The sequence below is a fragment of the Oxyura jamaicensis genome (assembly GCF_011077185.1).
Source record: "Oxyura jamaicensis isolate SHBP4307 breed ruddy duck chromosome 6 unlocalized genomic scaffold, BPBGC_Ojam_1.0 oxy6_random_OJ67500, whole genome shotgun sequence".
In the NCBI taxonomy this organism is placed as follows: Eukaryota; Metazoa; Chordata; class Aves; order Anseriformes; family Anatidae; genus Oxyura; species Oxyura jamaicensis.
Window position 1 is genome coordinate 321 of NW_023303995.1, and position 9,432 is coordinate 9,752.

At 43.2% G+C, this 9,432-nt stretch overlaps 1 long non-coding RNA gene across 3 annotated transcripts; it reads left to right on the forward strand.

The window, feature by feature from the left end:
- Positions 1 to 215: 215 nt before the first annotated feature.
- LOC118157478 lies at positions 216 to 9,199 on the forward strand. 3 transcript variants are annotated; one of them, XR_004746653.1, is made up of 4 exons: positions 216 to 1,409; positions 2,486 to 2,596; positions 5,322 to 5,463; positions 8,817 to 9,199. It is a non-coding gene; the product is annotated as an uncharacterized LOC118157478 (long non-coding RNA). The 3 variants fall into 3 exon arrangements; XR_004746652.1 differs by lacking the exon at positions 216 to 1,409 and adding an exon at positions 2,047 to 2,230; XR_004746651.1 differs by lacking the exon at positions 216 to 1,409 and having other exon boundaries at positions 2,051 to 2,596.
- The last annotated feature ends 233 nt before the right edge of the window (positions 9,200 to 9,432 follow it).

The window sequence follows — 9,432 nt, forward strand, 5'->3', positions numbered from 1 at the left end:
CGGTGGCACGCGTTGAGCGCCGTGAGCGCATAACGGGCCTGCCAGGTAGCTGCTTTGGACCAGCACGTGCCTGTCACAGCCAAGGCTTTTTGTCAAATTTATCAGATCTCAACTAACTTTCTGTCAGCACCGCTCCTGCTGGAGTGTCGGCTCGGTGTCTTCCAGAACAGCAAGCGGTGTGTTTTCTGAGCGTCGCTTTTGCATTTGGCTGTAGCTGAATTAAATTATCTTTAACCGCAGATGAACATCGAGCGAGCACATGGAGTTCCAAATGCTGATCCTCAGAGAACCCACGTGTGACAGAAAGGATGGATGATCTTTTGGCAGAGTTCCAGCACGGTGGAGTCTGCGCGCGGTAGTTTCAGGCTGATGTACAAAAAGGGTACAGCATTTGTTCTGCTGGGGTGTTACACGCAACCTTGTATTTTCTGCTTGTGTAGCAGTGGCTGGCAAAGCTTCTATTACCTTCTTAACTATTCACATGACTACGTGTAGCAGATGGTGTCCAGAAAATACAGGGATTCTTGAAGTCAGAAATTAGCCCATTCATATTGGGATTTATTAAACAAAATGAGTCTCTCATCACAAGAATATACAGGCTTATACCACCTTGAGTTCCATTATTTATGCAGGTGTTCAGCACCTAAGCACTCTCGTAGTCCGGGCCCAGCTGGTTATGACTGAAAAAGAGCTGAATGATGATTCCACACTGGATAGGATGCCAGTGGCTGCAGGCCACCGAGTTCAATCATTTAATGTAAAGATGAGGTAAACCAGTGTATTTTCTTGATTAAAGGCAAACTGAAGTCTTAAGATGTGCATTAAACTTAAGATAAGAGGCATGTGGAATGTTCTTGCATATAATGCAGGCTTCTGATGGCCTAGCGAAAGATGAAATAATGATACTTTAAACATAGATCAGTGATTTGAAACCCTCTCCTCTAACTTATTTTGTGCCTTCTATAAATGTTTGGTGCACAGATTGCAAATTTAGGTCATGGCATAATTGCTTCCTCTTCATAGAGGAGGATGCTCATTCGAGTTGCCAGTTTTGAGTTCCACCCGAATCTGTAAGCATTGTGATACTCAGCTGTTTCATGCTCAGACAACGGTATTTCTAAATAATTTCAACCCCGCAAGCACAGGATGAAGATCAGGAGAGTATTTCTATACCTGGCAGGATGTTTGGGATAAGGGGACAGACATCTGTATCTTGAAGTGAGAGGCAGAGTCAGGCTTCCCTGGCGTGTGACTGGGAGTGAACTGCTGAGGATGGTGGCAGCCTCTCCACTGCTGCATTCATTGGCAAGTGGAATTATGACAGAAACCAAGAGATTTGGAAGTCTCCATGTTTAGTCTGCTCTTCTAATTGAGCCCTCTCTGCAGGGCCAATCAATTTCAGTATGGAGGTATGGATTGGATTTTTTGGCAGTTATTAGGGTAACAATAAATTATCTCTGATTGCTAGAATGCCTGCTTTTGAAGACACTGGTTCTTTTCCTGTGCAGCACAAAAATAAACTGTTTTGTGGAAACAGAAATGCTTGGTGTTGGTAGGATGTTGTGTGCTTTTGTAACATGCCATTGTAAGCAAGACCAGCATGGAAAAACAGCACCCTGAGTTCTGATCTCAGCCTGATCTTGACTTGCTGGATTATACTAGGTGAATTACTTGACCCTTTAGTACATACTGCTCTGTAAACCATGAGTCCCACGTCCTGTGTACAAGGTTGTTTATTAAAATTTAAAAAGATCTTAAGAACATCTTTATGTGATCATTCTCAGTGCCATTTTACATTGGTGATGAGCTTTCTGTTTTGCATAACTGATCACCTTACAGTCCCCAGTGTTTTTAACTACTGTATTGGTTTCCATTTCTAACAGATACAGACAAAAATATGTCCTTGGCACTTAATGTTCCAGTTAAATGTTATATCCCACCCACAGTTTTAAGTGCAGTAATATATATAAGAAAAAAAAACACACTTAAAAGCAAGCTGTCCAACCAACTAACAATTAAGTTGACTTTTTTTTTTCTTTCTTTCTTTTTTTTTTTTTTTTTTTGGACAGGTATATCCTTAACCAACATCTACCATCTTGAATGTTGAATGTATGGGAAGGAAAAAACAACTGTGTAGTCGGCTTGTCTGGGGTTTGAGACTGCTTTGTGTTGGTGATGCAATGACCAAAGTTCAGCCCAGTGATTTTGCGATAAAACCGGTATGAGTGAGGTCAGAGTCAGGCTACAGTTTTGGTTTCTTGCTGCATTTGTTGTTTTTTCCTCCCCCCACAGAGTGTGTTGAGAACTGTTAACAGCTATTTTCTTTCCATCCCCTCTCCACTACTAAGTTCCTCTCCTTCTTTCTACCTGAACTCTTCTGTGGAACTGACAACTTTTTAGCTTCTTGCTTCTCTGTTACTTTTATGTATTACAGTTTTCCTCGAAGTTTGTGAAATACCCCAAGCTCATTTTCACTTTCTTCTAGGGGTTGCTTCCCAGATCCTCTAAATTTGTTTTGAGAAGTTAGAATTGCCTGTAATCATTGGGTAAACCAACAGTCTTGAACGGACAGCAATGACAACCGCCTGCTTAGAAGGTCAGTTGTTAGCTGTAATTTAATGTTGTGCCATGATGCTGGATTATTTCACAAGGTGTAGAACTGGGACAGGCAGTGCAGAAACCATCTTCTGTTATAATGTTGCCTGCCACTGCAAAGGTGTGTTTACATCGAACGAAAAATAAGACTGTGTCAAAGAACATCCTTTTTCCACTGTTGATGCCACCAATTCTGCAAAGGTATGTGTTTTTTTACTTTTATAGCTACCACCAATCAAAGAGAGAGGTAAAAATGCTAGCCAAACGTGATTCAGATGAGAACGAGGCTAAAAAGAAAGAAGACAAACATGTCTGTAATATTTGCTGTCTCTTCAGTAATGGCTTACGTAAAAGAAAAGTTGGTTATCAATTATTCATCAGAGAATTTTTATATATCAGTAGAAACACAGAGGAGTGCTAGATATAACTGTACTGAAATCAAAAGGGGAATTAGGTTCATATATATACCAAACTTCAAGCAGAGCTATGTAACATTAAGACTCCCACCCACCTTTACCATTTCTTTACTGACACATATCCTGTATTCCATTAACCACATAATTCACCCCTTGTTGCAACTCTTCATTTGTTGCAGCCTCTCAGTTAAATGCACTACTTCTATATAAAGCACGTCATTAATGAGTTTTATTGACAGTTTGCTACTGAACAGCCTAGAGCAGGAGTTGGAGTGACTCAGAGTAGGAAAGGCTGTGCAGCATACAACTCCCCGTGCATGAATTTGCAGAGATAACGAACCTCGTCCTGCTCTTCTGAGCTTAGCTCCACTGATTTCGTGGTTTCCACTGGTGCAAATCAGATCTGTGCTGGTGTCTCTGATTACACCCAGGTTAGATTGTGGTGATGGGTACTGTGAGTTACTCATGGCCTTATTCCTTCTGAACTCTCTGACTGTCTAGGACCAATCCCGCATATGAGGAAGGAGACATTTACCAGCGTATTTAGAAACTGCTTTCCCTTCAGGCGCTCTCTTGTTGACACTTAGTTTGCATGAAGACATCCCTGGCCAGAGCTGCTTGTGTGGTGGCACTGACCTCTGTGGCACAGGTGGCACTCTGTGGAGCTGCAGGATACTTTTGCCGGTTGTATGCAGCCGTGACAACAAAGAGAGAGAGGGGGGAAAAGCTCGGAGCAGGGCCTCTCCACTGTTTCTGAAACCACATCCCGTAGATCCATTGAATTCCTTCACCATCACCGGCTGCCAGACCCATAAGCCCCCCCCCCCAGCCGTTGTTACATCAGTGCCAAACTCCACTTCGTTTTTTCTCTCTGTGACTTTTTCGGAGAATCCCGAGGGTCCTGTTTGGTTGCTCAGTCAGAGAGCGGAGGGTGGGAGAAAGCTTGCAAGGTCATCTCTGTTTGGAAGCAGCTCCCTTGGCCTTCAGCCCTCCCCTAAGCAGCTGACTTTCAAATGGCAAGAGAAGGTTTTGTTCATAAGACCCAGGGGAAGGCCCACTCCGCAGACAGAGACGCTGCAGAGTCTCGTCATCCAGCAGTAACGAGGAAAGCTTCTTTGCAAGGAAAGCCTCGTGTTCCTCAGTCCGTGTCTGTTCCTCCCATTATCACTTACTGCAGTGCCATGTTTACTTTTGCCTGCTTTGAGATAATGTGCATTATTTAAGCACTTTTGTATTAGTGCAGGGTGTGATTCTGTGCTGTTGGAGACTGAGGTTGAAGTAGATAATTTACCAACTCTGGGGTCCGGGAGGGTACGAGGTGTGGGTCTGCCCTTGCTTGTGATACCTGAGGTAGTGATCACAGGCCAACTTTTAGGCACGGTTACTAGCAAGGACTAAATTTATCCTATTTCTGTGGCTTAAAGAGTTACTGCTGTGCAGCTGAGTCACTGTAACCTGTTTGGTGCTCAACCATAGCCTTCCCTCCCTGCCAAAAATGCTTTAGCACAGACTATCTTTAAGCTAAGCCCTTCTATTTCACAATCACAGGGTGAGGACTGGGTACGGTCATCACACAGGTGATAAGCAGTAACGCACAAAGCTACAGGAACTTGATCGCTCTTGCTTGTACATCTGGTCTGTAACACACTACTTTGAGTCTCTTCTCAGTGTGAGAGGGAAATTTTTTCAGGATCAAATCTATCCCAGTGAAGATCTCTACAGGGTTAATCAATTGTGCTAAATTTAAGAAGGAAAGAATTAGTCACATTTGGGGAATAGCCAAGGAACATTTTTCTATTTTAAATAAATAATAGGTATATTATTTCATGGAAAGCCTTAGTGTTCAGTAGAAAAAGAGATGAGTGGTAAATTGTAGTAGGTAAGGTATTTAGTGGGATAGGGAAATTCCTTTCAATATTTTTTAGGATTTTGGTGTATTCAGGTTAGGCAGTCAGTTTTCACTTTAGCTTTATGCCTGTCGGTTACATACCACTTCTCTGTGCTGCCATATTGTGTATCTTCATGTGACTGAGGAAAAGAAACGTTGCCAGTGTATAAAGGGAAATTAGTTCAGATATTTAGTATCTAGATTTCACTTTTGCATTTCACAGCATGGTAGCAAATGTGTGTCAGATTTTTCTTAGAAAAGTAGGATGCATTCCAGCAGAAACTGATGCATGGACTTAGCTTCTCCTGAAAAACAGCTGTCACTATGCCCCATAGCGAAGTGTTTGGAGTTTGCGGGATCAGGGCCTACCAAGCCTCACATCTCTCTTATGGTTCTTTTTTTTTTCTTTCTTTCTCTTCCAGGAAAACAAAACTCTCTCTTGTGTCTCCATGTTAACATGACTGGAAATTGAACGTAGGGGGATCTAGCATGTGATTACTCTTTTTAGACAGGATTTTCTTCATAGCTGAATTGGACCGAGTCCTTTTTCTCCCAAACCAGATGGTAAGTGATTCAGTACTTTTAGCAGTAGAAAAATGATTTGTTTTCTTTCCCCAGTAGTTGGTGTGAATGTACTTTTCTTTATCTATTTACATATTATGTAAACACACTTTACCAGCATTTATGTACATAGTTTACAGTCCTAATCCTGCGAAGAGCCCTATATAGGCAAGGCCTTGCACATACCAGGAGTTGACATTGCTTATAGAGAGCTGTTTGCGTGGAACTCATGGCAGCATTGTAACTGTATTTGTATACAGTAAAATTTATGGCTGTATGAGGATGCAAACAGAGCCGTAAGCCCACAAAAAGTTGAGTAACTTCGTGCACTTTACTTTTTTCACCTAACAAAGTCTTTGAGTATGCCCTTGATCTCTTCTGTCTTCCTGTGGTAGGTTGTAGTTCTTGTGGCTCCCAAGTTAAAGCTAAAAGCTTTGGCCTTATTATAGAGTGTTAGGGTGAGTTCCTCCTGGTGTGCAGGGGTAATAAGGGCCTCATTCGCATACCTTTTGGACTTAGCATCTACTAATGCTACTTGGGGGGCTCAGCACAGAGTGTTTTCTATCCTGCTGCTCCTGCCCGGAGGCAGAAAAGCAACACCGGGAAGGAATTCCATTAATGGTGAGACATATTTGAGGGTGTATTAAAAATCTCATTTTATGTACATACCTGATTTCTCAAGGTCAGCTGTGTCCACGTTTGTGCATGTGTGTGTATACTGTTAAAACTGAATGCTAAATGCGGGGTAATTTCTTTTTTTGTGCCGGATAGAGCATGTGTGTAAACCATATATATGTCACATCTGCGTATGGATGTTTGAGGCAGAACAGAAGGATCTGAAGCTGATCGCATACTACACCGTAGGGAAATGGTGTGTTACGGTGTCAAGGTGCTGATTCCTTATACAGGCAGGTACGAGCGAAGTTACCCAAGCAGATAAGAGTTGTTTTTGTAAGTTTGATGTGCTTTTTTGATGAGGCTTTGTTTGAGAATTATTATGTTGAATTCAGAGTCATGCTGCTGCTGTACTGAGATGACAATTCTCCACTTCAAAAATAGTGGCTAGTTTCTCTGTTTACGAATCTGTCTGTACAGAGTTGGAATGTGATTATCCAATTCTCCTGGTTCTCACCTCATCTACACTCACTTTAGTTGAGTCACTTGGGGGACATGCATGGAGAAGCCCTTACCTTGTTTTCCAGGTTTACCCGAGAGCTAAATCACAGATCTTAACATCTCCCACTTGAAAAACGTGACATTCTTCCGCTTCTGTGAATTATAGTAGGGGAAGAAAAAAGATGTATCAATTTGCAATCGGGAGCATCATGCTGTGACTTGTCAAGTTTTTCTCCTTAATTAGATTATCATTTAGTGGAAGGGTGGCAAAAGAGGACCCTTTGTGGGTTTTTTTGGACAGGCATCAGTAGCCAAGTTGGGGTGATTAACTGTGTCTCCCATTGAGTAATAGATTACTTTTCCCTTTCTACAACGGGAAGCGTTTGGGGGAGTTTGCCTCTTGAACTACGGGGCTGTTGATGTGGTTATGCAAGGTGGCGAAACCATGCACCTGCAGAAGGACAGACAGTCCTGCTGGGTGCTGCTGCGTGGGGTGGCCTCTGAATCCCCCTGAGGTCAGGTGGTGTGCCGGGAGGAACACGAGCTTGTGTGGCCACCATTGTCTATGTTTCATTTGACCAACATTGGCTGTGTTTCGTGCACTGAGGGCTGCAACTCTTGACACACCTCATCCCAGTCATGAACAGCCTCGTGTCTTGATAGCTGGGAATTGCTTTATTACGGTACCAGAGCGAAATAAAGGCACCAAGTCCTGGGTATGAATTTGTAAACACTGTACCTGTAAAGGTGCAGAACAATATCTCCTGCCCCAGCTGTCGTGGGCACGCAGGGGAATGCTGTTAGGATTTCTGTTCTTCAGACTGCTGCTGTGCATGCTTTGTGCATGTTGTGGTTGCCCCCTTACTGGCAGCAGAGCTCTTGCTGCCTGCTGGCATCTTCCTGAAGTGTCTCTGCACCAAGCCACCAGTCCTTTGCTAGCAGATGTTGCACAGGGCACGACGCCATGCCTGGGAATGTGGCAGTGATCATGACGTGTGTAATGAATATAGTCCAGAACTAGGCTGGGTGATCTGGGCAGTCAGGGTGCCTTCAGCAGTGAGGCTGTGAAGAAATGGACTCAGAGACCAGTTATCTGTTACCTCCTGTGAGCCCCAGTGAGTGCATGTCGTGGAGAAAACTTGGCTCAAAGCTTTGAGGACTGAGTAATTGCTGGAAGCTCTAGGTTACTCAGGACATAAGCATATATTTACAAGCACTGGAAGTACGGAAGAGTGTTTCTTCTGGTTTCAGTTAATAATAGGGCACGTTGCGTACAGTTTGTTTGCTGGATAGGTTCATTTTATTGTCTGTAAATACACTGCAGAAACAATTTTGTCTTTTGTTCAGTGTTACCCAGCTGGCGTGTTTCTTGTAAATCAAATGAAGTAAGGGGAATAAGTAGCCTGCTCTGCTCTGTATGGGAAACAAGATGCATTTAAAATAAGGGCCTCGGAGGGACTCGTGCAACTCCCCAGGAGTAAGAAGAACTGAGCAAGGAGACAGCGTGTGCCACAGAGCAGACAATCTCCAGACCACCTGCGCTGCAGGCAGGGCAAGTCGCTGCTGAGGGCAGTTACCTCTGTGAAGAAGCAGCCTGATCGAGTTCTGCCCTCCCGTGTGCGGTACAGGGCTCGGCAGCTCGCTGCTTGCAGTGCAGGCATTGTGGTTTAGCACTAGGGCAAAGGAGAGCAGAGCCTGGCCAACTGATAATAGCTTTTTGTGTTTGAGACTGAAAGGAGGGATTAAGAATAAAGTGGCTGTGTGTGCAAATAATTGTGTAAGTGTGACTCCTAAGTGACTTATAAAAGGCAAATTCATTTCTTAATTGTTAGAAATACAAACTGTTTGGCACAAATCTTCTGGTTTGGCTGAGCTGTACTTGACCTGTGAGAGAGCAAAGGTGATTTTAAGTCCTGGGATCCAAGGGGCCAGTCTGTAATGTAACTAATGTAAGGCAGAGTCAGTGCATTAGCTGCCTTGTAATTGCAGATTTTTATTTTGTGTACAGCACCAGTTGATTCATTATCACTTGTTTCCATTATTTAATCTCAATCCTTATGTGTGAACCTGAGCTATTTTACTTCAAGGGTGGCATATGACTAGAATGAAAGAAAGGTTTGATAAGAACAAATTGGTTCTAATGTAACCAAAATGGTAAAATTGGTTAAATCTGTGTGCAGAATCTGAAAACTTCATCAGAAGCACAAGTTGAAAATGACCTTTCTTCTGTTCTACTCTAGGCCCTTTGTTTCTTGCAGTATTTTGCCCTTGGAACAGGGACACAGTTTGGATCCTAGAACATAAAAGAAGGCTGCAAGCAATCATGTTTCTGTAGCTTTGTCACACTTTGTCACTCCTCAACTAAGCTTTAGGAACCAGCTGTAGGGACTCTGCTGTCACGTCCTGTGGTGAAATGACACCTATTAGCTTATGCCATCTTCGTGTTGTTAAATTCTACAACTGTGGTAGTCTCACCACAAGTTATCAGCTGTCCTTGTGCCTAGAAATGTGTTCATCCCATTCAAACTCCTGCAAGCAGAGAACATATTTCCTGAGGCCAACATTTAAAAATGCTTTCACCTTTCAAAGAACCTTCAGAATTTGACAAAGTTCAACATTTTATTTGTGCAAGCTCCTTCCTTCCTTCCTTCCTTCCTTCCTTCCTTCCTTCCTTCCTTCCTTCCTTCCTTCCTTCCTTCCTTCCTTCCTTCCTTCCTTCCTTCCTTCCTTCCTTCCTTCCTTCCTTCCTTCCTTCCTTCCTTCCTTCCTTCCTTCCTTCCTTCCTTCCTTCCTTCCTTCCTTCCTTCCTTCCTTCCTTCCTTCCTTCCTTCCTTCCTTCCTTCCTTCCTTCCTTCC